Source organism: Scyliorhinus canicula, chromosome 11 (genome assembly GCF_902713615.1).
Source record: "Scyliorhinus canicula chromosome 11, sScyCan1.1, whole genome shotgun sequence".
NCBI lineage: Eukaryota > Metazoa > Chordata > Chondrichthyes > Carcharhiniformes > Scyliorhinidae > Scyliorhinus > Scyliorhinus canicula.
In genome coordinates, this window is record NC_052156.1 from 7,455,902 (window position 1) to 7,482,618 (window position 26,717).

The window sequence follows — 26,717 nt, forward strand, 5'->3', positions numbered from 1 at the left end:
GTATGGGCTGGAGCAGGGGGAAATGTTTAGATACATGCAGGTTCGAGATTTTGCCAGAAAGGAGATACAGAGCTTCCCGGTGGAGCCGGCCTCCACATTGCTGGAGTAGGTGCTGACGACAGGGGGACTGGAGAAGGGGGTATTGTCGGCGGTTGACGGAGTTATTTTGGAAGAGGAGGAGGAGGCACCACTGGATGGGATCCAAGCAAAGTGGGAGGAAGAGTTGGGAGAGGGTATGGAGGAAGGGTTCTGGTGTGAGGTGCTCCGGAGAGTGAATGCCTCCATCTCGTGCGCGAGGTTGGGGCTGATACAGCTGAAGGTGGTATACGGAGCACACCTCATGAGGGCGAGGATGAGCCGATTCTTTGAAGGAGTAGAAGATGTGTGTGAATGTTGTGGGGGTGGGGGGCAAATCACGTTTATATGATTTGGTCCTGTCCAACGCTGGAGGATTACTGGAAGGAGGTTTTTAGGGTAATTTCTAAAGTGGCGCACGTGAAACTGGACCTGGGCCCTCGGGGGGCCATATTCGGGGTTTCGGACAGGTCGGGGTTGGAAACAGGTGTGGAGGCAGATGTTGTAGCCTTCGCCTCGTTGATCGCCCGAAGCGGATCCTGATGGGATGGAGAGCAACCTGTCCACCCTGTGCCCTGGCGTGGTGGGGGGGACTTGTTGGAATTCTTAACTCTTGAGAAGGTTACGCTTGAACTGAGGGGAAGGATGGAGGGGTTCTACTAGCCATGGGCATTATTCATTTTGCACTTTCAAGAACTGGATAACATTGAACATTAGTTGGGAGGGGGTGGGAGGGTTGGGGGAGGGGGACTGTGAGTGTTAATGGTGACTATGGGTGATTCCTGATTCCTTTTGTCATTTGTTTATGTGAACATGCGGGCTAATATTTGGGGTTTGGTGGGAGGATGGGATTGACATATTCGTTACTGATTATTGTTTATTGTTGGTGGGTGTAAATTTAGGAGAAAATGTGAAAAAGGAGAAGAATAAAAATATTTTTTTAAAAAAAGAAACACGAACTAGGAACAGGAGTAGGCCACTTATCCCTTTGAACCTGCTCTGCAGGCAATAAGATGGCTGATCTGACTTTGAGCTCCCATTTACCCTGCAGAAACCTTTCACCCTCTTGTTTGGCAAGGATCTATCTATCTCTGCCCTGAAAACATTCAACGGCTCTGCTTCCATTGCCTTTTGAGGAAGGGAGTTTCAAAGATTCATTGCCCTCTGAGATAAAAAAGAATGACCTCTCGTTCTAGATTCTCCCACAAGAGGAAGCATCCTCTCCACTTCCACCCTGTCAAGAATCCTCAGGGTCATATATGTCTCAATTAAGTCAGCTCTTGCTTTTCTAAACTCCAGCAGACACAACCTTCGGCTGTCTAATCTTTCCTCGTAAGACAGCCTGCCCATTCCTGGTATTAGTTTACTAAACCTTCTCTGAACTACTTATAACACATTTACATCTTTCCTCAATTAAGGAGACCAATATTCTAACCAGCACTCCAGATATGGCCTTACTAGTGTCCTATAAAACTGAAGCATAACTTCCCTACCTTTGTGTTCAATTCCCTGCCCAATAAACAATAACGTTCTATTAGCTTTCCTAATTACTTGCTGTACCTGTACACTCGCACTTTATGATTCATGCACTGAGACGCCCAGGTTCCTCTGGACCTGTTCATAAAGTTCTGTCATTTTTTACCATTTAGATAATCAGCTTCTTTTTTATTTTCCCTGCCAAAATGGACAATTTCACATTTTCTCACATTATATCCATTTGCTAGAGTTTTGCCCATTCACATAACCTACCTATGTCCCCTTGTAGCTTGCTTATGCCCTCTTCACAATTTACTTTCCTACCTATCTTTGTATCATCAGCAAATTTAGCAACCATACTTTGCTCCCTTTATCCAGGACGTTTATATAAATTGTAAAAGATTGAGGCCCCAACACTGATCCTTGTTACACACCACTAGTTACATCCTGCCAACCAGAAAAAAAAAACATTTATGGCTACTCTATGTTTCCTGTCAACCAGCCAATCTTCATTCCAAGGCAAAAGATAAGGTAAGGTAAAGTCACCATAGTCCCACATGACCAAAGGCTACTTTTATTTTTGAGGGGGAGAGCTGACTGGTGGTGATTTAATCTGAGGATCAGCACACCTCAGGCGAGGGGCAAGGTTTGGAAGGCAGGCCTTCATGGATAACCTCCATGCCAATATGTTACTCCCTACACCATAAGTTTTTGTTTTTTGCAGTAACCTTTGTTGCAGCACCTTATCAAAAGCCTCAGGAAAACTAAGCACAGTGCATCCACCAGTTCCCCATTATCCATAGCACATGTTACTTTGTCTAAGATCGCCAATAAATTGGTTAAATATTGGGCCAGATTCTCCAATTCTGAGGCTAAGTGCGGAGGATCTGTGGCGTTTTACCCGGAAACAAATTGGTGCTGCCCACTCATCGATGCTGCAACCGGTCAGGGGCTAGCAGCCGCGCCATGTAAAACGGCTGCTCCGCGAAATAAACGGCCGGAGAATTGCCGGTCCGTGGCCGCACATGCACACGGCAACGACCTGCAGTGGTTGCGCCGTACAATATGGCGCCGGCCGTGCGCGAACCGACCTGCCAGATAGTGCTCCCCTGGACCCCCCGGCCACCCTCCAGCAGTCCCCCCAACCCTCTCAGAAGCTCCCCCCGGCCAGCAGCACAGCTCGTGCCCGACTAGAGCGGCGCTGAACACAGTCTGCAGCCGCCATGCCAGGTTTCCCGCGCCGTTTTGAACTTGTCCCATCGGGGGCGGAGCGTCAGGGGAGGACCTTCAGGTGACGACCTGAGGCTGTCCCAATGGCGTGTGGCACCCGCCACAATGACGCCGTTTCGGAGAGCGCGGAGCATGCAAACCCTGCATAAAACAGGCGCCTCTCCCCTCCCCTGCCCGCCGATTCCATCGTAAAACTGGATTCTCCGTCCGATCACAGATCGGAGACAGGAAATGGAGAATCTTGCCCTCTGTTCTCCCGCTGGAACTGAATCGGTTCTGTTTGCACTGGCGATGGAGCCAGATGCGGATATCTCATCAGAGACCCGATATCAAAGATCGCCCCACCAGTCACCTTGCCTGGAAGCTAAGGTGCAGTCCAGGCAGAAACATGTTTATAAACATCTAGCTATGATTGACAGCTCCTGACCACATTAAAAGCAGTTACGTGCTTTCTGCAAAGAAAAAGAAATCAAAGCACTTGACTCTTAGATGTTTATAAACATTGAGGTCAGGTTCAAAGCAGAGTACTTGAGATGTATTCAAGCATGAATAGAAATGAAAATAAATAATACAGATATCTGATCGTTTGGCAGCTATTACCATGTCAATTGCAACCTAGTAAAAGCTTTTTCCCTTTAAAATTGAATAGCAAGCTTGGTGTGATGTGACTTTGGCTTTCTATGAAAAAACAGCTGTTGCTTTCTACACACATATCTGAGGTAGCAGGCGTACGTTGAGTGAAAAAAGTGTTTTTTCACTTTCTGTTTTTACTACTCTAGCTTTCAGGCAAGTGGCACTAAATCTAAATCATAGAATAGAATAGAATCATAGAATTACAGTGCAGGAGTCCATTCGGCCCATCGAGTCTAAGGTGTGACAGGTGGGGGTCTCTGATGGGGGTCTGGCAGTGCCAGCCTGGCACCTTGGCAATGCCACCTGAGTCCCACCTTGGCATTGCCAGCTGGCAGGGGCACTGCCATGGTGTCAGGTTGGCACTACTGTTGTAGCTGGCATTTTCTGCGCACACACGATTGAGCCGGGGTTGCCCGCTGTGGGTGTTAGAGGGTGCCTCGGCCGCGCGTTCCCAATTCAGGCCCCTTGTGCAACACGAGTAGCATTTAATAGCCACATGTTTCTCGGCACTGCGAGTGCCGGGAAACACGTGGTTAAACGTGCTCGCTAGGGGGCTTTGTTCCCTTTTGGGAAGATCGCGCCATATATCAGCATAAATAACTGATTTATCCTGTTTACAATTGAGACGGCAAAAGTATAAGTCTTCCGCATTTTGTCTTACACTCAGCTGTTTATTGTATGTCACTGCAATGCAAGGGTCACAAATACTTCTCCAGACCACCTGCGTTGTGCCTTGAAACGGAAGTATGTTTATCCCTCATCATCTCCTAAATTATGCATAAAATGTCATTGTTTTCATACATATTTAATTACTTTCCAGCTGTCTGAATGTATTTTTGTAGCATATTTTTTTTAATGAGTGTTTTGTTTTATTGATTAACCCCTGTGAAAGGTCAAGGCAAAAGACCACCAAGGTTGATAATGGTAGGGGAGAAGATATAGTAAATCAGGAAGTGGTAGTGAGGGCAAGGTGTTCAATTTTTAAAAAACTTTTGGGATCCAATCAGTTTCTTATGAAAAGCTAAGGAATTGCTTAAGAAAGTCACAGGTTTTTAATCATTTCATAACAGCTATACATGAGGATAAAAGAGATTACGTGTTTTCATAAACTTGATATTGAGCATGTCTTACGGCAGTAATCAACAATGCTGAACTATTTACTAAAACATTGGCAGAGACCTGCAAAACAGTTAGTGTCAAATTAATATCTCGTGACTCTCCAGATACTGAAGCATTCCATGTCCAAATGCAGCAAGACCTGTATAATATCCAGGCTTGGGCTGGCAAGTGGCAAGTAACACTTGTCAGTCAAGACTATCTCTAACAAGAGACTACCTAACCATCGGCCCTTGACATTCAATGGCACTACCATCACTGAATCCCCCACTATCAACATCCTGGGGGTTACCATTGACCAGAAACTGAACCAGACTAGCCATATAAATATTGTGGCTACAAGAGCAGCTCAGAGGCTAGAAATCCTGGAGCGAGTAACTCACCTCCTGACTCCCCAAAGCCTGTCCACCATTCTTTACTCAGAGGTTTGTGAATCTCTGGGTTTCTCGACCTCAGAGGGTTGTGGAAGCTCAGTCACTGAGTATGTTTAAAGTAGAGATTGACAGATTTCTAAATACTAATGACGTAAAGGGATATAGGGATGGCGTGGGAAAAAGCACTGAAATGGATGATCAGCCATGGTCGTATTGAATGGTGGTGCAGGCTCAATGGGCCGAATGGCCTTCTCCTGCTCCTCTGTTCTTCTGCTCCTATGAAATATCGAATTCCTGGTTAATCTTTCACCAAAGACTAACAGAATCATAGCTTCTCACTGGAAATAACTGTCCCATGTGTGAAAACAGGCGTAGAAATATAAATCTAAATTTTGTCCGGAGTCTGGCCATATGACTTCTTAATAGGAAAGTCTAATTGGGAACTGTTTTCTCCCCAGTTGAAAAGGCAGGTTTATATGTCATAGGTTCAAAAAACATCAGAGTATGTTGGAGAAAGTCAGTCTCAGGTCACACCTTGAACACTGTGCTCAGTTCTGGTCACTGCTTGTGGCCGGTACACTCAACTTTCTTGGTATAGGTGTGCTTGATTAAAGGGACGTGTGAATCAAGGCATGGATAGAACGTAATGGGTATTGATTGCTGAGAATGCGGGAAGTACCTTTTCTAAAGTGAAAATGTCATTTTCCTTCATAGTCACAGAGTGGGTTGCAGTGGTTGGGTGGGGGAGTGAGGGCGGTGGGGGGGGGGGGGGGTGTAGTTTGTTTGTGCTGAATGATTCTCCAAGAATGGACACCAGACTGCTTGATATTGCTCCAGGGACAGGGTGAATATCTCTTATTCTGATTGGAATATGAGATAGGAGGATGCAGTTTGCCACATTCTTGCAGTGGGAATTGTGCTGGGCTGATTACTGTTGTCATGAGAATGTCACTTTAAGAAATGTTTGTCTGCTCAAGTGACTGCAGTGATGTCAGAGTGTGGGTGGAGCTGAGCTCTGGCTCTGCTTTTTAGTTTCACTTTGAGCTTGGGTGTGTCTGTGTTTTTTTGTTTTTGTTTCAGTGTTGGAGCTGCAGCCAGCCAGAGAAGGTGTAATGTTGTTCTCTCTGCCATGTAAATACTATCTCTTGATCATTTGGTGAATTCAGAGTGATAACTGTTCTCAGTAGTGAATTTAAACTGTATGTGCTTCTGTTAAAAGTTTTTTTTGTCACATGGATGTTAAAAGGAAAGTTTAAGGATTACTTAGTGTTGTATTCTTTGGGGGTTGTATTTGAATTGATGGTTGCTAAGATGTTCACTGTATGTTTTGAAAAGGTTAACTGAGTTCATAGAATAAATATTGTTTTGCTTTAGAAATTACTGTTAGATGTCGCCAGCCAAGCTCATATCAAAGCTCCAAAACCTAGGACTTGGCTCTCTACTCTGCAACTGGATCCTTGACTTTCTGACCAACAGACCACAGTCAGTAAGAATGAACACCAACACCTCCTCCACAATAGTCCTCAATACCGGTGCCCCGCAAGGCTGCGTACTTAGCCCCCTACTCTACTCCCTGTACACACACAACTGCATGGCAAAACTTGGTTCCAACTCCATCTACAAGTTTGCTGACAATACGACCATAGTGGGCCGGATCTCGAATAACGACGAGTCCGAATACAGGAGGGAGATAGAGAAGCTAGTGGAGTGGTGCAGCGACAACAATCTCTCCCTTAATGCCAGCAAAACTAAAGAGCTGGTCATCGACTTCAGGAAGCAAAGTACTGTACACACCCCTGTCAGCATCAACGGAGCCGAAGTAGAGTTGGTGAGCAGTTTCAAATTCCTAGGGGTGCACATCACCAAAAATCTATCCTGGTCCACTCATGTCGACGCTATCACCAAGAAAGCACAACAGCGCCTTTACTTCCTCAGGAAACTAAGGAAATTCAGCATGTCCACATTAACCCTTACCAACTTTTACAGATGCACTATAGAGAGCATCCTATCGGGCTGCATCACAGCCTGGTATGGCAACTGCTCGGCCCAGGACCGCAAGGAACTTCAGAGAGTCGTGAATACCGCCCAGTCCATCACACGAACCTGCCTCCCATCCATTGATTCCATCTACACTTCCCGCTGCCGGGGGAAAGCAGGCAGCATAATCAAGGATCCCTCCCACCCGGCTTACTCACTTTTCCAACTTCTTCCATCGGGCAGGAGATACAGAAGTCTGAGAACACGCACGGACAGACTCAAAAACAGCTTCTTCCCCACTGTCACCAGACTCCTAAATGACCCTCTTATGGACTGACCTCATTAACACTACACCCGTGTCTGCTTCATCCGATGCCAATGCTTATGTAGTACATTGTATATATTGTGTTGCCCTATTATGTATTCTCATGTATTTTCTTGAATTCTGTTTAATTCCCTTTTCTTCCCATGTACTGAATGATCTGTTGAGCTGCTTGCAGAAAAATACTTTTCACTGTACCTCGGTACACGTGACAATAAACAAATCCAATCCAATCCTGTACCACACCTGTAGAGTGGGCTGTGTGCTCCCCATACCACAATCTATTAAAAGTTGTGGGTCAGGTGAACTCCATGATACACTTTTGGGTTCTCTAAACCCTGGCCCATAACACTGTGGAGAACATATTCTCCAGTGGGAGACCCAACAAACACTGAGAAGGCTCTGCTGGAATTGGAAGGCAGGTCCTGGCCTGCGTTGCCTCTCATACCATTGCATAGGGTAGATGAAATGTCCATGACTGGAAAATGTGCTTGAGAGTGCTTTGAGGTAGAGTGTGGTGTAGGATGTATTTGAGGTATAATGTTAAATTGGCCTTCATGCCTTTTAAGATAGGGCAGCACGGTAGCATTGTGGATAGCACATTTGCTTCACAGCTCCAGGGTCCCAGGTTCGATTCCGGCTTGGGTCACTGTCTGTGGGGAGTCTGCACATCCTCCCCGTGTGTGCATGGGTTTCCTCCGGGTGCTCCGGTTTCCTCCCACAGTCCAAAGATGTGCAGGTTAGGTGGATTGGCCATGATAAATTGCTCTTAGCGTCGAAAATTTCCCTTAGTGTTGGGTGGGGTTACTGAGTTATGGGGATAGGGTGGAGGTATTGACCTTGGGTAGGGTGCTCTTTCCAAGAGCTGGTGCAGACTCGATGGGCCGAATGGCCTCCTTCTGCACTGTAAATTCTTTAAAATTCTATGAATATAGGTGGTGATGATTAAATTGAACAACTCTTCTGAAGGAAGGTACATCATCAGTTACAACTCGGAACAGCAGGAGGGTGGATTAAATAGATCGATGCTCTTTTCTGAACTAGAGATAGTTTTTTTTTAAATTTAGAGTACCCAATTCTTTTTTTCCAATTACGGGACAATTTAGCGTGGCCAATCCACCTAGCCTGCACACTTTTGGGTTGTGGGGGCGAAACACGGGGAGAATGTGCAAACTCCACACGGATAGTGACCCAGAGCCGGGATCGAATCTGGGACCTCAGCGCTGTGAGGCAGCATGGCTAACCCACTGTGCCACCATGCTACCCTTGAACAAGAGATAGTTAGTGTACCTCTTGCTCCCAGATCTTTCACAGGCTTTCTGTCCCATTACTTTCACACAGGGTGGAGCATGGTGTTACCTTTTGTTTTAAAGCTTTGGATACTTAAATTCAATGCCTGCGACTTGGAAAATATGGAAGAGGTTACTACAAAGTATACAGTCTTCATTGGTGAGCTTCTGAGATAGTGATGTCACAGCACCCTGGGCGAGTGTGCGGTCAATTCCAGACAAGGGGATCGACCCGGGGAATTAGTAAATTAACATACAATTCTTATAACCGTGTCGAGGTTCTGGCCTAGATTGCTCCAATGAGATGCAGACATCAGATTTGCAAGTAAAAACGGTAACAAATTGTTCATTAATAACAAGAGGAAAAGGTGAATATATGAATAAGTAACAGAACAATAATCTAACAATCTATCTAATCCCAAAATCCTGTCCCACCCAGACACACACACATGACAGACACATGGCAGAAATGAAGGGGAAAGGTTTAAAATGAAAAAGGGATTCATAGTTATGAGATTGTTCTTTGCTGCCGTCGTAGCTCGTTGTAGCCCGAGATCTCCTAATAGTGTATCCAATCAGAAACTGCAGGCTGTAGAATACTCTCAAAATCAACAGAGAGAGTGATTCAAAACTGCCTCATGCCTGGATCTCGTCACACCACACACACAAAATGGCACTCTTCACAAGACCCGCCTTCCTTCTGGAACTTTCTGTCTGGCCCCACCAACCATCGGCTCCTGCACTGTAAATTCTATGATCTATGATCTAAGGCTGCAAATTGTACATTTCCCGATTGTCTATCAAATCAAACTCAGCGGTTCTGCCACATAACCCAAAGGGGATGCCTTGGCCTGCTCCATCACATAGGGGCTTCCAACTCAGCCTAAAATCTGTAGTTTAAACAGAACTTCCAGATAGTGTAGCAAAGCCGTAGCAAAGCTAACTATAAGACAGGCAACAGGGTGGGGATAAAAGGGGGAACACAGGACAGACAAAAGGGGTTTTACAACAGTATGTTAACAGTGGATAAGAGAAATCTGGGTTGGATTCTCCGTTTCATCGGCAGCAGACCCACACCCGGGAAATTCCTGACGATGTGGGGGTGCCCACGATGGGAAACCCCATTGGCCGGCCGCCGGGATGGAGAATCCCGCTGCCGGTGGGATGGAGGATCCCGTCCCTAGACTCTGCAGCCTAGACCTCCTGAGCATGCAGGTTGGAACTGAATCCGGATCACAGTCCTGAGTTTGGATAACACAGGCCGAGCTTGGGTTTTAAAAGCTGTTTGAATCTAGGAGGAAGGGAAAATTGAGGTAGATAAAGAATTCGACAGGTTGTAAAATCCTGGGTAATCAGAGGGAGATGTTGAGCATGATTGGAAGGGACAAATTGGGAGCGACATTTGAAAGCAATCCAGAGGAGTGCTGACCTTAATAGTGTTGAGAAAATAGAGACAAAAAATGTAACCAAGAGAGAGACTTGAGGCTATTTAAATTGGATTAAATTGCTTAAATTAATTTAAATAAAATTAAGCTTAATTAAATCAATTTAATTAAATGGGGTGACTGAAGCTAACCTGCTACCTGGTATAACTCAATGTGGAATAGCTGCAGGTTCTGGGATAAAGAGCTTGTGACTGCCTGTTGACACTAAGGGCAATGTCACATCACTTGAAGCCCAAAGTACACTTCAGCCTGCTTGACTATTGGCCTATGCTGAAATTTAATGTGTGAGGTTGCAGGGTGTGAAATGAGTTCCTGAATCACTACATCATTGCTATAACAACTGAATGTTATTTATATATACTGATGTGAGTATTCAGCTGATCAAATTGTGATGTGACAGAGAAAAACCTGAAAGTGTTACATAACTGGCAGCCATGACTTGCTGGTAGGACTCTCTGAGGCAGGAGGCCGCAGGTTCAAGTCACATTCTGGAGCCCTGTGCACTTAATATAAGCTGACAGAAGCACCATCCTCAAACCTCAGATAGACGTAAAAGATCCCACAGTTCTACTCGATGAACAGCAGGAGGATTCTTCACAGTGCCCTGGTCAACCTACACCCCTTATGTAATGTAATGGCAGCCGCCCGTCTTGTCAGACGATGGTTTGTGTCGTGGTTGTCAACTCTGTTAAGCATCTCTTATGGCTCAGAGTCCCACTCTGGTCCAGCAATCTCCCATTTGCTACAGAGGAAGATAGTGGGCTGGGAGGGGGCCCGATTATCTGGCCTCATTTTCTCTGGGTCCTCTTCTCGGCCAGATGATGTTTTCATTTCTGCTCGCCTCTTCCAATGCCCTTCCAACCAGTCAGCCTCCTGAGGTCATGGCTGTCAGCAACTACCTCCCAGTTGTCTGTGTCAGTGTCTGTCAGTTTCATATTTCACTTGAAGGTCTCCATGCAATGGAAGTATGAACTCCCAGGATGTTGCGACCCAATGGCCAATATAACCTACAGAAGGTCTTTGCGAATATAATGTGGAGATGCCGGTGTTCCACTGGGGTGGGTACCGTAAGAAGTCTGACGACACCAGGTTAAAGTCCAACAGGTTTGTTTCGAAATCACTAGCTTTCGGAGCGCAGCTCGTTCTTCAGGTGAGTGAAGAGGTGGGTTCCACAACCACATATATAGACAAAGTCAAAGATGCAAGATGATACTTTGAATGCGAGTCTTTGCAGGTAATTAAGTCTTCACAGGTCCAGACGGAGCGACTTCAGGGAGGCTATCCGTTAAGGGCATTCAGCCTCTGATCTTCGGGTAAGCATTCTCCAAAGAGGCCTTCAGAACGCACAACAACGCAGAATTGCCGAGCAGAAACTGATAGACAAGTTCCACTCGTATGAGTGCGGCCTCAACCGGGACCTTGGATTCATGTCTCATTACATTCATTCCCCACCATCTGGCCTGGGCTTGTGAAATCCTACCAACTGTCCTGGCTTGAGACAATCCACACTTGTTTAACCTGTGATTATCCCTCTCTCCAGTCACACTGTCTGGACCTGTAAAGATTTACTTACCTGCAAAGACTCACATTCAAAATATCATCTTGCATCATTGACTTTGTCTATATATGTGGTTGTGGTACGCACCTCTTCACTCACCTGATGAAGGAGCTGTGCTCCGAAAACTGGTGATTCAAAGCAAATCTGCTGGACTTTAACCTGGTGTTGTAAGACTTCTTACTTTGCCAATACGGCCATCAACACCCGATGAACATGGTCAAGCCAGTGCAGTCACAGTTGGCTTGGCAATGAGTTAATGCTGGTGGAATTAGCTCACTTCAGGATCTTTGAGTTGATGACCTTGTTCAGCCAAGAGATGCCAAAACGTCTGAGGTTGGAAACTGTTCTTTGAGGAAGTAACGAGCAACATGGATAAAGGGGAACCTGTTTATGTGCTGTTCTTCCCAAGGCTTTTGACAAGGTACCACATCGAAGGTTACTGCTCAAATTAAGAGCTCATGGTTCAGGGGCTAATATATTAGCATGGATAGAGGCTTGGTTGGCAAACGTGTAGCTGGGAGCCGGCATAAATGAGTAATTTTTGGGTTGGCAAGCTGTGACTAGTGGAGTGCCACAGAGATCGGCGGTCGGGACTCAACTATTTACAATTTATATCAGTGATTTGGATGCAAGTCTGAATTTGTTTTTTTAATAAATTTAGAGTACCCAATTCCTTTTTTCCAATTAAGGGGCAATTTAGGTGTGGCCAATCCACCTACCCTGCAGATCTATTTGGGTTGTGGGTGTGATACCCACGGAGGCACGGGGAGAATGTGCAAAATCCAACCGGACAGTGACCAAGAGCCGGGATTAAAACTGGACCCTTGGCGTCGTGAGACAGCAGTGCTAACCAATGTGCCGCCGTGCTAAAAGAACTGAATTTGTGGTTGCTAAATCTTGCAGTGATAGAAAAATAGACAGCAAAGTAAGTTGTGAAGAGGACATAAGGAACCTGCAAAGGGATATAGATTGGCTAAGTGAGTGGGCCTAAATTTAGCAGATGGAATATCATGTGAGAAATTGAAAACTTCTCCATCTCAGCAGGCTGAATAGAAAAGCAGCATTTTTATGGAAAGAAATTGCAGAACTCTGCGGTGTAGAGGGATCTGGGTGCCCTGCTAAATGAATCACAAAAGGTTAGCAAGCAGGAACACTAAGTGATTAGGAAGGCAAATGGGATGTTGGAATCAAAGGTTATTGAAGGTAGACGAAATGTGGACCAGAATGTTCAGGACGGTGGGGAATGCATTCCCCAGCCACCTGATTCCAGGAGGTCCAATACCATTTCACGCTCTAATGAGCATTGATTGGTAGAAGGCAGGACTTGCGCCTGACACCACGAGGAAGTCCCACTTTGGAGACCTGCTAGCCAATCAATTCAGTCATTCCAGGATAAGCACTGCAGTGGCCAGATGAGGCACTGCAACTAGCTACTTGGAACTAAATGCTGGGACCCAGTAGAAAGGTAAGTGTCAGGGATCAAGGGATGGAGGCGGGGTGGGGTGGGAAGGCCTGAGTGCTCACAAGGGGGGCACCCAGGGTTTCAGGATAAGTCAAAGGGGGAGGGAAGTCTGGAGGTCATGGGGCTCTAGGGGGAGGACACCCCCCCACCAGTCAGAAGAGTGCTTCTGTTGGAGAAACCCACCCCATCCTACCTATTATTGTAAGAAGTCTTACAACACCAGGTTAAAGTCCAACAGGTTTGTTTCAAACACGAGCTTTCGGAGCGCAGCTCCTTCCTCAGGTGAATGGAGGAAGGAGCTGCGCTCCGAAAGCTCGTGTTTGAAACAAACCTGTTGGACTTTAACCTGGTGTTGTAAGACTTCTTACTGTGCTCACCCCAGTCCAACGCCGGCATCTCCACATCATACCTATTATTGAACTTAGTTCATCCGCCTGCTGGCCTAGAAATTTAGGCTGGGTGGGAAAAGGCCCTTTAAAGGGCCACAATTGGGGAGAGGGTGGACTTCCCCTCTGAGACTCTGCCCACCCCAGCTTAAAATCGTGACCAGGTGGAGGCGGGCAGGATCCCACAGGGAATCCCATTCTTGAAATTTTACACTCGCCCCGCCGAGGATGGAGGGGGAATGTAAGATTCTAGCCTTTAATGTTGAGGTCACAATCTAACTAGCCATGATCTTACTGACTGGCAGAGCAGACTCAAGGAGCCGAATTGCTTACTCCTGCATTTAATTTGTATGTTTGTATATTGTCTGGGTCTCACCATTGTTGAGGACTGTGCCGAGGATGCAGTCTGAGCAGTTCGGTGTCTTTGGTCAGGTAGCTGTTGTTCCAAGCACTCTTACTCAGCTTGGCCATAACATATATCCCGGAACCAACACCTAAAACAGAGGATTTGCCATTTACTTCCTGCTTTTTTGGAAGTTTGCTGTTCTCAAACTGACTGGCAGGTTCTCTACATTACATTGAGAACGCTTTACAACCATCTGATTGGTTGGTTGGAAGGTGCTCTGGAAAATCCCGATGTTGTGAAATGAGCTTTACTTCGAGGACCTTGGTTTAAGGTCTCATCTAAACGGCAGCATCTCTGATAATGTCGAGGTCTGCCTGGTTTATGCGCTCAGGTCCTGGAGTGGGGTGCGAACCTACAATCTTCTGACTCAGAGGCAGTCTTGTCTCTACTCGTTCACCTGCTGATGCCTCTGGAAAGGAGTAGCAGACAATGGGTGCACGCCTCACGTTCTGGTATGCACAGTAGACCGATGGAGAAAGATTAGGCAGGAGGATAAGATTGGAAAAACATGAAGGTTGAAAAAATTTGAAGACTGGCAAGATAGCATCTCATCTCTCTAAACAAGAGATTGTACAGCTCAGAGTTTGGGACGCAAATAAGAGTAATATGACTTTTGAAAGTGTGACACAACTTTGACTGTTTACTACTGCCAAGTAATAATTCTTCAAGTATTTGACTCACCCACTTACATAAGCATTAGTAAAACAATAGCCAGTCTTCATTGTTCTACCAGTGTGTGAAGTCATGCAGTAAATTACATTCATTCAATTTACTGACTGCAGATGAAGAATTACAACTGCACATAATTGCAATTTCGGTTTTCAAGATATCCTGATCTCGCCTTTGTGAAAACTTTTAATTATTCACCCTAAAATGTACAATTGAGGAATTGTTCTATTTAAAACCTGCACAAAAGTAACATTTTCCCATTTTCCTGGTTCTTGAGATGGAGTTACATAAATCTGGCAGTCCTTTGTCACCTCATTCAGGTAGCCGTTTTCAACTGTCAGCTCAGGAGGCTAGTCTGCATTGTTGCAAGGATAACCCTACTTTGCTCAGTACTACCCTCACTCAACACCAGCACACACAAACTACTTTCTGCCAGATGTCAGAAAGTAGGGATCAAGAGTTCAAACCTTGTCTGAATTTCCTGCACTCCCACCCACACAATCCAGAGGCCATTGTATCCACGAATACAGATATAGGCCACATATAATGACATTACGAGCGGGATTCTCCGACCTGCCGCCGGATTGGAGAATCCCCGGGGGGGGCGGCGCGAGTCCCGTCCTGACGCCAGCTGCCGCATTCTCCGGCGCCGGTTTTGGGGCGGGGTGAGGTTCATGCCACGCCGGTCGGGGGCCATTGGCAGTGATTTTCCGAGCCCTGATGGCCGAACGGCCATCCGTTTTTGGCCAGTCCCGCCGGCGTGGGTTAGGCATGGTCCCACACGGCGGGACCTGGCAAGTAAGTTGGCTGGGGTGGTCCTCGGGGGGGGGCGTGGGGGGATCCGACCGGGGGGGGGGGGGGGGGGGCATGGTGGCCTGGCCCGTGACCGGGGCCCGCCAAACTGCGGACGGGCCTGTGCCGTGGGGGCACTCCTTCCTTCCGTGCTGGCCCCTGTAGGGCTCCGCCATGGTCGGCGCGGAGAAGACAACCCCCTGCGCATGTGCCAGAATACGCCGGCCGGTCGGCGCTTGCGCGGAACCACGCCGGCCGGTTTCGTGCATGCACAAACTCACGCAGTCCCTTCGGCGGGCGCCAACCCCTCCGCCGTCCACCTAAACCCCGGAAGTGCTGCTCGGATCAGTGGTATCCTGGGGGGTGCGAAGATGGTCTGGCCTGCTTGCCTGATTGCCCTCCAAGGGAAGGGAGGTGGCATTAGTACTTCACAGAGGATAAACGGTGTGAGATCTTTACTCACTTGAGGCTTGAGGAAAGACTGTGTGTCCTGGGGACACTCACTTTTCCTCACTGCCCCCACTTCACCATCAGCACCGGCATAGTCTTCCTGGCGAGAGCAAATCAGCAGGAGGTCGGATGATTCACGTGAAGAAAATAAATTTACTTGAGAGGGTCAGAATTGTGTGAAATTTTCTGTTGATGGAGTCAAAGAACAATACAGCACAGGAACAGGCGCTTCTGTCCTCCAAGCCTGTACTGTTCATGATACCAACCTTTGCCAAAACCCTCAGCACTTCCTCTATACCCATCCTATCCATGTGTTTGTCAAGATGCCAATGAACGCTAGCTTATCTGCTTCCACAACCTCCCCCTGGTAACGCGTTCCAGGCACTCACCACCCTCTGCGTAAAAAGCTGCCTCGCACATCTTCTCTAAACTTTGCCCCACCTATGCTCTTGGTGACTGACCCCTCCACCCTGGGAAAGAGTGCCTGCCCATCCACTCTATCCATGCCCCTCATAATCTTGTAGAACTCTTATCAGGTCACCCATCAACCTCCGTCTTTCTAATGAAAGCAATCGAGCGTCGGCGGGATTCGCACCGTTTTCCTTACCGGAACTAATATTTTGCCATTATTTTGGTAAGGTTACGCCTTATGTTTATTAATTGAAGCTAGGGTTGGAAAATGTGGGTTTCCATCAAATAAAGTATAATTTATTTTACAAGATTCAACAATTCAGCTTCAATTTCTAATTGCATTAAATGTCGATCTACTGCCTGATTCCCACAATTTGCCTGGATTTTGGTATTCCTAGCTTTAGAATAGAACAGTACAGCACAGAACAGGCCCTTCGGCCCTCGATGTTGTGCCGAGCAATGATCACCCCACTCAAACTCATGTATCCACCCTATACCCGTAACCCAACAACTCCCCCTTAACCTTACTTTTTAGGACACTACGGGCAATTTAGCATGGCCAATCCACCTAACCCGCACATCTTTGGACTGTGGGAGGAAACCGGAGCACCCGGAGGAAACCCACGCACACACGGGGAGGATGTGCAGACTCCGCACAGACAGTGACCCAGCCGGGAACCGAACTTGGGATCCTGGAGCTGTGAAGCATTGATGCTAACCACTATGCTACCGTGCTGACCCAGTCCAAAACAAAAAGGCTGGCTGCCTGATTTTTAAAGTTTCCACAATTGACAAGATTGTTCATTTTAAAAACTGTGAAGCACTCTCTCAAACAGAATCACTTGTACTTCAATACGTTGACACCTCTGTATCTATAAACATGTCCATGTAGTCACTAAGATTAATGTATAGTGGGAGGATTAATGGACGTTCTAAGGATTGCAGGAGATTTGTGCCAGTGATACCTCTGACAGAGATGAAGGCAGCGTGCCAGGCGGAAGCTTGCAGGATTAACCTAAGCAGTCCTACCTAATGCTTTGTAACACCCAGCACAAGTAATTATGAACGGCTGATATCAGTGCTCAGCAGAGGCGCTCAATCACACGACTGCTGAGGGAAAAAAGAAACCGGGGAAAACATGGGCATCGAAAATCGGTCACCCAAAGGACTTAGAACAATGACAGACCAGCGACTGTTTTCAGAAAGAATGCGATTGTCAGGAATGCTAATTTTAGAAAAAGATTGTGTGTTACTGTCTTTCTTTAGTTGTAGCTTACTGTGTCAGTGTCTACTGCTGATCATAAACATGCAATTTATTTGTCACATTGATATTGGAGATCAGAGACTGATTTTTTTTTTGTAGCATTCCAGAGGAGTAAGCAAAGGAAAAAGGAGTTACGGACCCACTGGCTTAGATATTTACCGAGTCCGAATGACTCTGCCAATAATAATCTTTATTAGTGTCACAAGTAGGCTTACATTAACGCTGCAATGAAGCTACTTCAAAATGACTCCTGATTCTGGGATTCCTGGAAAGCATTTGGAAAGTGGGGCAGGATCGGTCCAAGTCAGCATGGATTCACAAAAGGGAAATCATGCGTGACAAATCTTCTGGAATTTTTTGAGGATGTGACCAGTAGAGTGGACAAGGGTGAACGAGTGGATGCTGTGTACACACAAGAGATTGGTGAGCAAAATTAAAGCTCATGGTATTGGGGGTAATGTACTGACGTGGATAGAGAACTGGTTGGCAGACAAGAAGCAGAGAGTGGGAATAGACGGGCCCTTTTCAGAGTGGCAGGCAGTGACTAGTGGGGTATCGCAGGGTTCAGTGCTGGGACCCCAACTGTTCACAATATACATGAATGATTTGGACAAAGGAATTACAATACCTCCAAATTTGCAGACGACATTAAGCTGGGTGGCAGTGTGTGCTGTGAAGAGGATGCAAAGAGACTGCAGGGTGACTTGGACAGGCTGGCTGAGTGGGCAAATACTTGGCAAATGCAATATAATGTGGGTAAATGTGAGGTTATCCAGTTTGATGGCAGAAACATGAAGGCAGATTATTGTCTGAATGCTAGCAATTTAGGAAAAGGGGAAGTGCAACGAGACCTGGGTGCATGGTGGAAGAATCGCTGAAGGTTGGCATGCAGCTACAGCAGGCAGTGAGGAACATTAATGGCATGCTGGCCTTCAGAGCGAAAGGATTTGAACATATGAGTAGGCATGTCTTGCTCCGGGTGGCACAGTAGCACAATGGTTAGCACTGTTGCTCTACAGTGCCAGGGTCCCAGGTTCGATTCCCACTTGGGTCACTGACTGTGGCATCTGCACGTTGTCCCCGTGTCTGCGTGGGTTTCCACCGGGTACTCTGGTTTCCTCCCACAAGTCCTGAAAGGCGTGCTTGTCAGGTGAATTGGGCACTCTAAATTCTCCCTCTGTGTGCCTGAGCAGGCGCCGGAGTGTAGGGACTAGGGGCTTTTCACAGTAATTTCATTGCAGTGTTAATGTAAGCCTACTTGTGACAATAATAAAGATTATTATTATTAGATATACAGGGTCTTAGTGAGGCCAAACCTTGAGTATTGTGTGCAGTTTTGGTCTCCTAGTTTGAGGAAGGACATTCTTGCTATTGAGGGTGTCGAGCGAAGGTTCACCTAACTAATTCCCGGGATGGCAGGATTGACATATGAAGAAAGACTGGATCGACTGGGCTTGTACTCACTGGAGTTTAGAAGAATGGGAGGGGATCTCATAGAAACATATAAATTCCTGATGGGACTAGACAGGCTAGATGCGGGAAGAATGTTCCCGATATTGGGGACGTCCAGAACTAGGGGTCACAGCCTAAGTATAAGGTAGCCATGATGTGGAGATGCTGGCATTGAACTGGGGTGAGCACAGTAAGAAGTCTTACAACACCAGGTTAAAGTCCAACAGATTTGTTTCAAATCACTAGCTTTCGGAGCACTGCTCCTTCCTCAGGTGATTGAAACAAACCTGTTGGACATTAACCTGGTCTTGTAAGACTTCATAGATTTCATAGAATTTACATTGCAGAAGGAGGCCATTCAGCCCATCGAGTCTGCACCGGCTCTTGGAAAGAGCACCCTACCCAAGGTCAACAACTCCACCCTATCCCCATAACCCAGTAATCCCACCCAACACTAAGGGCAATTTTGGACACTAAGGGCAATTTTTCATTGGCCAATCCACCTAACCTGCACATCTTTGGACTGTGGGAGGAAACCGGAGCACCCGGAGGAAACCCACGCACACACGGGGAGGATGTGCAGACTCCACACAGACAGTGACCCAAGCCGGAATTGAACCTGGGACCCTGGAGCTGTGAAGCGATTGTGCTATCCACAATGCTACCGTGCTTCTTCCTAAGTATAAGGGATAAGCCATTCAGGACTGAGAAGAGAAAGAATGTCTTCTCTCAGAGAGTTGTGAACTTGTGAAACTGTCTACCACAGAAAGCTGTTGGGGCCAGTTTGTTGGATATATTCAAGAGGCAGCTGGACGTGGCCCTTGCGGCTAAAGGATCAAGGGGTATGGAGAGAAAGCGAAGAGGGATACTGAATTTGCATGATCAGCCATGATCATATTGAATGGGGGGGCAGGCTCGAAGGGCCGAATGGCCGGCTCCTACACCTATTTTCTATGTTTCTATGACCCCATTCTGATTTTCGGGAGTGCCTTTAAAGGGTTTGGGCTGATTTATGTGAAATGCTGCACTTGGCACATCTGGCCTGACCAGCTCCGTTGATTTGATTTTGATTTTATTGTCACATGTACCGAAGTACAGTGAAAAGTATTTTTCTGCGGCCAAGGGAACGTGCACAGTACGTACATAGTAGACAAAAGAATAATCAACAGAGTACATTAATAAATGGTACATCAACAAAAAGTGATTGGTTACAGTATGGAAAGGGCCAAACAAAGCAAATACATGAGCAAGAGCAGCATAGGGCGTCGTGAATAGTGTTCTTACAGGGAACAGATCAGTCCGAGGGGGAGTCGTTGAGGAGTCTTGTAACTGTGGGGAAGAAGCTGTTCCTATGTCTGGATGTGTGGGCCTTCAGACTTCTGTACGTTTTGGCTGATGGAGATAGGCATGACCCACTGTTCTGCTATCTTCATAAGCCAGGCCAGGTTTTAAAGATTAATGGTTCACAGTCCGTCAGGATAGTTCTGGACCCTAGTCTGCAAGTGGGGTCCTTTTCAATGGTGAGTTCAAAAGGTCCTCCTCAAGCCAAGGTAAGACCCCAAGGCCCTTCATGTCCCCTATGCCAAACTGTGGCACATCCATGCCTATTTACCCACTATACGCTGTTTAAAACCAATTTACCAAAATGACAGTAGGATGTATAAAAAAAGCTTTCGACAAAGTAATTAGTTCATTATTTTTCATGTAAAAAAAAAAATTCCTTTCACTACAGCCCAATAAAAGCATTCATTCTCCAGGCTCTTTAAAATATCAATAACAGAAACTAGAAGTCCTTGAAACCATGTAACTTTGTGTAAATAACGATTGTGCAATGGACAACAGAGATTAGAGAGCCAGAGGTGTCCAATCACGCATTGTTTAGTCTGGCATGCAGCTGTTTCAGCAAGGGTAATAGATGTCTGTACTTTGAGCCAAGCAGACACCATGGTGAATGGGAACGATCCCTACCTCAGCTCCCACCTCAATTTCCTCTAGATAAGTCCATGGATAAAATAGCTGAACAAAGTATGTCTAATATTAGCCCTTCTGCATTCTCAGTTGTATAGTTTTTTTTTCAAAATGATTTATTTTCTTTTTTTGTAAATTTCGAGTATCCAATTATTCTTTTCCAATTAAAGGGCAATTTATTGTGGTCAATCCACCCACCCTGCACATCTTTGGGTTGGGGGGGTGAGACAGGGAGAATGTGCAAACTCCACACGGACATTGACCTGGGGCAGGGATCGAACCTGGGTCCTCAGCGCCATGAGGCAGCAATGCGCTACCGTGCCGCCCCGATCTCAGTTGTATAGTTAAACTCAAGTCGTATTACTGGTATAACAAGAAAACGCAAAAAATGATCAGCAGCATCCGTTTGTCAGTGCGGGAAGAGATTGGCGCCTCGATCTCACCCCCCCCATGCGACCCCCAGGACTCCTCCAACTCCTCAACTCACCTGCTATGGGTTACTCGAGACCCCTCATACGGGCAAGGCACCCCTGGGCAATCTCCTGTGTGGGCAAAATGCCACCTGACATATTGGCACTGCCAGCATGTCACCCTGGTAGTGCCCCTGCCAGCCTGGAAGTGCCACCTGGGCACCCTGGCAGCACCAGGCTGGCACCAGGGTCTCAAGATGGCAGTGCCAAGGTGCCTGGGGGACATCAACAGTGCCAAGGTGCAACATGCCCAGATACGAAGCACCCGAGGGACTCCGATCGCCTGGGGTCGCCCGTTTGTGGGGACCAGTGTTCAACGGCGCCGGCCGGGTTAGATCTAACGTTGACAGAGTTCAGTGAGCTCTTATACTCATTTAATCCTGCAAGCCTGGGTCCTGTTGTGGGTGGGATCCAGATTGCGACGTCTCGCAAGATCTCGTTAGATCTTGGGAGGCATCCCGACCGTCAGGAATTCCGGAAGAGACCTCTCCGGGATCTACCGTCCCGTCCCGATCCCTGTCCCGGGATGCGGCGGTAAATCGTACCCAACGTTTCACCTGAATGGCCCTTCATCAGAACTCAGTGAATCGATTCTGTGCTGTTGCACTATTGCAGGCAGGCACTACTTCAGAGACAAGAAAGTCCACTTAGCCATGTACTTTAGCTCCCGGCATGTAGAAACAAAATACATGTGGCTGCTACTTTGTACTGGCTGCAGATGGGTTTGATCTCTCAGCCAGTCTGCACAGGCTTGCAATGTGAAATTAGACACATTTTTTACCAAAATCAAAAAGTCAGTAAATATTTTTATAGTTTGTTTTTAAACATGTAACAGTGGGGTAACGTTGGTAAGCAAGTACGCTCCTTTGATTTTTTTCATCCCCTCTAAGTTTTGTTTGATTTATATTGAGCACTACTTGACTGCCCATCCAAAAACCCATTTGTGCCTTTTCTATTATTGATTGCATGTTGTTGCCTGATTACCACCAGCCTCCGATGCTTTCTTGGCCTCATGTGTTAACATTGTGTGCGTTGCATCGCAAGGTGTAGGTTCATGCTGATAATGCTGTCCACTGAGGTTAACTGTATCATTTGCAAGGAGGAGAATTGGAGAGCAGCTTGCTCAGAACTACTCCTGTGCTTCAGTGCCAGCAATGGCTCAGTTAGTAGCACGCTCGCTTCTTGCGTCGTAACCTCCTACTCCAGGGCTTGAGCACAAAAATCAAAGCAGCCACTCCAGTACAGCACTGAGAGGTCTCAGAAGTGGCGTCTTTTGGGCGAAGCATTAAGCCGAGGCCACATCTACCTGCTCAGTTGGATGTATAGGTTCCTGTTGCACTATTTAGAAGAAACGAAAAGAGTTCTGCCTGCTGACATGGACAGCATTCACCCATTTATCAAAATAAAAAAGAACATTATCTGATCACCATTGCTGTTTGTGAGAGTTTGCTGTGTAGCTGTTGCCTGCCATGTTTTGTATATTACAACAGTGCGGTAAGTGCTTCATTGGCTGCAAAGCGCATGTGGTGGTCTTGAAAAGCTCAATATAAATGCAAGTCTTTCTTCCTGGGAAGCAATCATTTTATTTGTAAAACCCAGGTGAATGACCAAAGCCCATAATGCAGCACACCATCTAGAACCAAAGAAACGTTCAGGATGAGGAAGAGGTCACTCAGTTCATTGAAGTCTCTTCGTCTTTGCACCACATTTGTTAATTTCAGCATCCAGGTGTGTTTTAGGATCCGCAATATGTTTTACGTTCTCTACTATCACACCTGACAAATGATATCAAATATTTATCGGTCTTTGAGCAAAGAAACACTCTCTGTTTTGAATTTGAGTATCGCTGCCATCCGTTGCATCCTGCCTGACTTTGAAGTAAAATTCCAGGTTTACTGTACATTGCACATTCTATTTAACGATTGATATGCTTTGATGAAGCCCCACTGTTGTCGTTTTTATTTAGTTCCTTCCTCTCCAGATTGTGAAACTCAAGCTTCTTTGATTTCTCCTCGATTTTCTCTTTCACAGTTGAAATCAGCCTCATCACCCCCCTCCCCCCTCCGCCCTCACTAACCATTTCAGTGCATGTATTTTTTTTTGTTTATCCGTTCAACATCTAGAACTTAGCAGCCTATGGTCAGATTAGAGCATTGTAAAGCCTTAGTAAAATATCTTTAACATTGTATTAAGCAGTTCTGGTTAGATGTCCTGGCAATTTCAGGCTTTTTAATTGGTTTGCTGTGTTGTCCTGATGTTGTAAGTAATGTCTACTATTATCTTCATGACGCTGTCTCAGGTCCCTGTGTTAACTTAATACTAATTATTACATACCTAGAATGCACATTTTTTAACCTATGTGCAACACTTATTAGTGTCAGATTTAATTTTTCATTGGCCGGCTCAGTTTAATAATAATAATCTTTATTGTCACAACTAGACTTACATTAACGCTGCAATGAAGTTACTGTGAAAAGCCCGAGTCACCACATTCAGGCATCTGTTCGGGTACACAGAGGGTGAATTCAGAATGTCCAATTCACCTAACCAGCACGTCTTTCGGACTTGTAGGAGGAAACCGGAGCACCCGGAGGAAACCCACGCAGACACGGGGAGAACTTGCAGACTCCGCACAGACAGTGACCAAGCCGGGAATCGAATCTGGGACCCTGGTGCTGTGAAGCAACTGTGTTAACGACTGTGCTAGCGTGCTGCCCTTGTGTATAACCAGGTTAAGTCCTTCTGCAGATTTTTAGCTGAATATTTTGGCTCTGTTATCACCATTCTCAAGCACCTGCTCCAACATCCGCACCAGGCAACCCAAACCCGATTGCACATGTGCAGAAATGCCGCTTGGCACCTTGGTAGTGCCAACCTGGCACTCTGGCAGTGCCCATGCCAGCTGGCAGTGTCCATGCCATCTGGCAGTGTCCATGCCATCTGGCAGTGTCACCTGTGCATCTTGGCACTAGGCTGGCACTAGCAGTTCCAGGGCACTACCCTGCCCAAAGGGCATGCAGTTGGCGGGTTACAATCCCTTTGCAGCTGTTACGCCTCGTTAGATCTAACCAGTTCTCGCGAGATATGACGATGTGGATACTGCCCACAATGGGCGGAATTCTCCACTCCCGCGCGGCATCGGGAAGGCCGTCGTGAACTCGGGCGAGTTTCACAATGGCCTCGGAGGCCGCTCCTCGCATCCTATTCACCCGCCCCCCCCCCCCAGGGGGCTAGGAGCGGCGCTCCGTAAATCTCGGCCGCCGGGCCTTGACGCTTGCGTCAAAGCGGTGCGCCGAGAATGACGCAACGGCGGTGCCTAAGTGACGTCAGCTGCGCATGCGCGGGGTGGCCGGCTCCAACCCGCGCATGCGCGGCTGACGTCATGTCGGCTGCCGGCTCCAACCCGCGCATGCGCGGTTGCCGTCTTCCACTCCGCTGCCCCACAAGAAGTGGCGACTTGATCTTGCGGGGTGGCGGAGGGGAAAGAGTGTGTCCCTTGGAGACGCCGGCCCGACGATCGGTGGGCACCGATCTCGGGCCAGTCCCCTCCCGAGCACGGCCGTGGTGCTCACTCCCCTCTCCGCCCCTCAGAAGCCACAAACAAAGATTTGCCGCTATGTTCATGACGGCAGCGACCAGGTGTGGTTGCCGCCGTCGTGAACCGGTCGGGAACGACAGGCCGCTCGGCCCATCCGGGCCGGAGAATCGCCGGTCGCCGTGAAAAACAATTCATATGAGCGGGGGGTGCCAGGGCGGCGTGTCGTGAGTCGCCCGGCCCTCCCACCTGGCGTGGGGAGCGGAGAATCGCGCCCAATAGGTGGGACCCAGTCTCGCAGAGTGGAGCCGCTTTAGAAGCTGACTGACCTCTGCCTTTGCCAAATCAAACGACCACCGGCATCTGCTGGCCTCGCTGAGGAGACCCCAGCCGAGCGCGGTTCAGTCCGGGTCCCCATAACTGAGAACCTGGCGGAACGGTACCGCGGGGTCTCCCTGGTGATTGGAGGTCCCTAGGTGGTCATCCTCCGGGCAGGTTGTCATCCTGGCATTGCTGGTGCCATTCAGGCCACTTGGCACTATTAGCCGGGCACCCTGGCAGTGCTACATGAGTACCTTGGCCATGCCACATGGGTGCCAGCCTGGCACTACCAGGATGCCCATGTGGCACTGCTAGGATGGCGGGGCACTGCTCGGGTGTCAAGCTGGCAATGCCAATGTGCCATGCTTGCATTGTGCGGCGCCAGGGATCGGACCCAATGGTACCCTGCCCGTATGTGGTGGGGTGTAGGGGGGGCTGAGGATGTCCTGACAGGTGAGTTGGGGATGTCTGGGGGTTGTGTGATCGGGGCGCCATTTAAAAATGGGGAGCTCCGCTCGGTACAGGAAATGCGGCCTTAGCGGGGCATCCCCACCGGGGCATGAATACAAAACAGAGTGCCAGTGGTTAGCGGGGTCGCTCCCTGTGCTACAAGCACTGGCAACAACTCCGTTAATCCCGCCCACAATGACACTCTGTTTTGTTTAGATCGCCTCCAATATCAAAGCTAGTTTGGGAGACAAGAGGCTCGGGGAGGACAGAGTGTGAGAAAGATGGACTGGCTAAGGAGAAGGGTGAGAGGGGAGAGAACGACTTAATTTAAGATGAATTCAATTTCCAAAAAAGCATTTTTAAACCAACCAAACCATTTGCTGTGTTTTGCTGTCTCGGTGAAACAAAAATCCTGAATGCTAACACCCATGAGAGAGATTGGGAAAGGCATCAGAGAGAAGGTTGTGAGACAGCAGGCCGATATCAGAGATCTTTCTTCATTGACTGTTCCTTTAATCTATTATATATTAAAAGCATTTGTGATAGCAATTCTCCAACCTTTAGGTAGCATTGCAAGCAAAGTGAAGTGATGTGTTGCTGCATGAAAATGACATTGAAACTAAAAGTGAACTTTGAAAAATGAAGAGAACAATAAAACATATACAAGATGATTCTAATCAAAAGAAAAATATTAAAGTCAATGTGAGGAGTGAAAAGAAGAGGCACTCTTGGCTGGCTTTTGGAAAATTATCATATAAGAGACAGATCTGAGCAGGAAAAGAAAATGTCACACTTAAAAGAAAATTAAAATATTTCTTGATTCAGAATCACGCAACAGGAAAAATCTACGTACCTGCCCTCAGCTGAAGCCCAAGTAGAAGCTTGGAATCTCCCTTCCGCGCCCCCATTCTTCCCTTTCCCACCCCTCTCTTTCTCTCCCTCACTCACCAACCTGCCTGCATCTGTCGATGACAGTATCGGGTAGAAGTGACCACCACACAGTCCTTGTGGAGACAAAGTCCGACCTTCACATTGAGGATACAGTCCATCGTGCTGTGTAACAGTACCATCGTGCTAAATGGGAGCGATTCAGAGCAGATCTGGCAACTTAAGACTGGGTATCCATGAGGCTCTGTGGGACATAAGCAGCAGAATTGCACTCAAGTCACAATCTATAACCTCATGG

General features: G+C 47.2%; 1 protein-coding gene across 2 annotated transcripts in view; it reads left to right on the forward strand.

Annotated features, from left to right (window-relative positions):
• LOC119973745 (MICOS complex subunit mic25-like) overlaps positions 1 to 26,717 on the forward strand; it is a 486,022-nt gene that overhangs the window by 198,246 nt on the left and 261,059 nt on the right. The window lies entirely within an intron of this gene.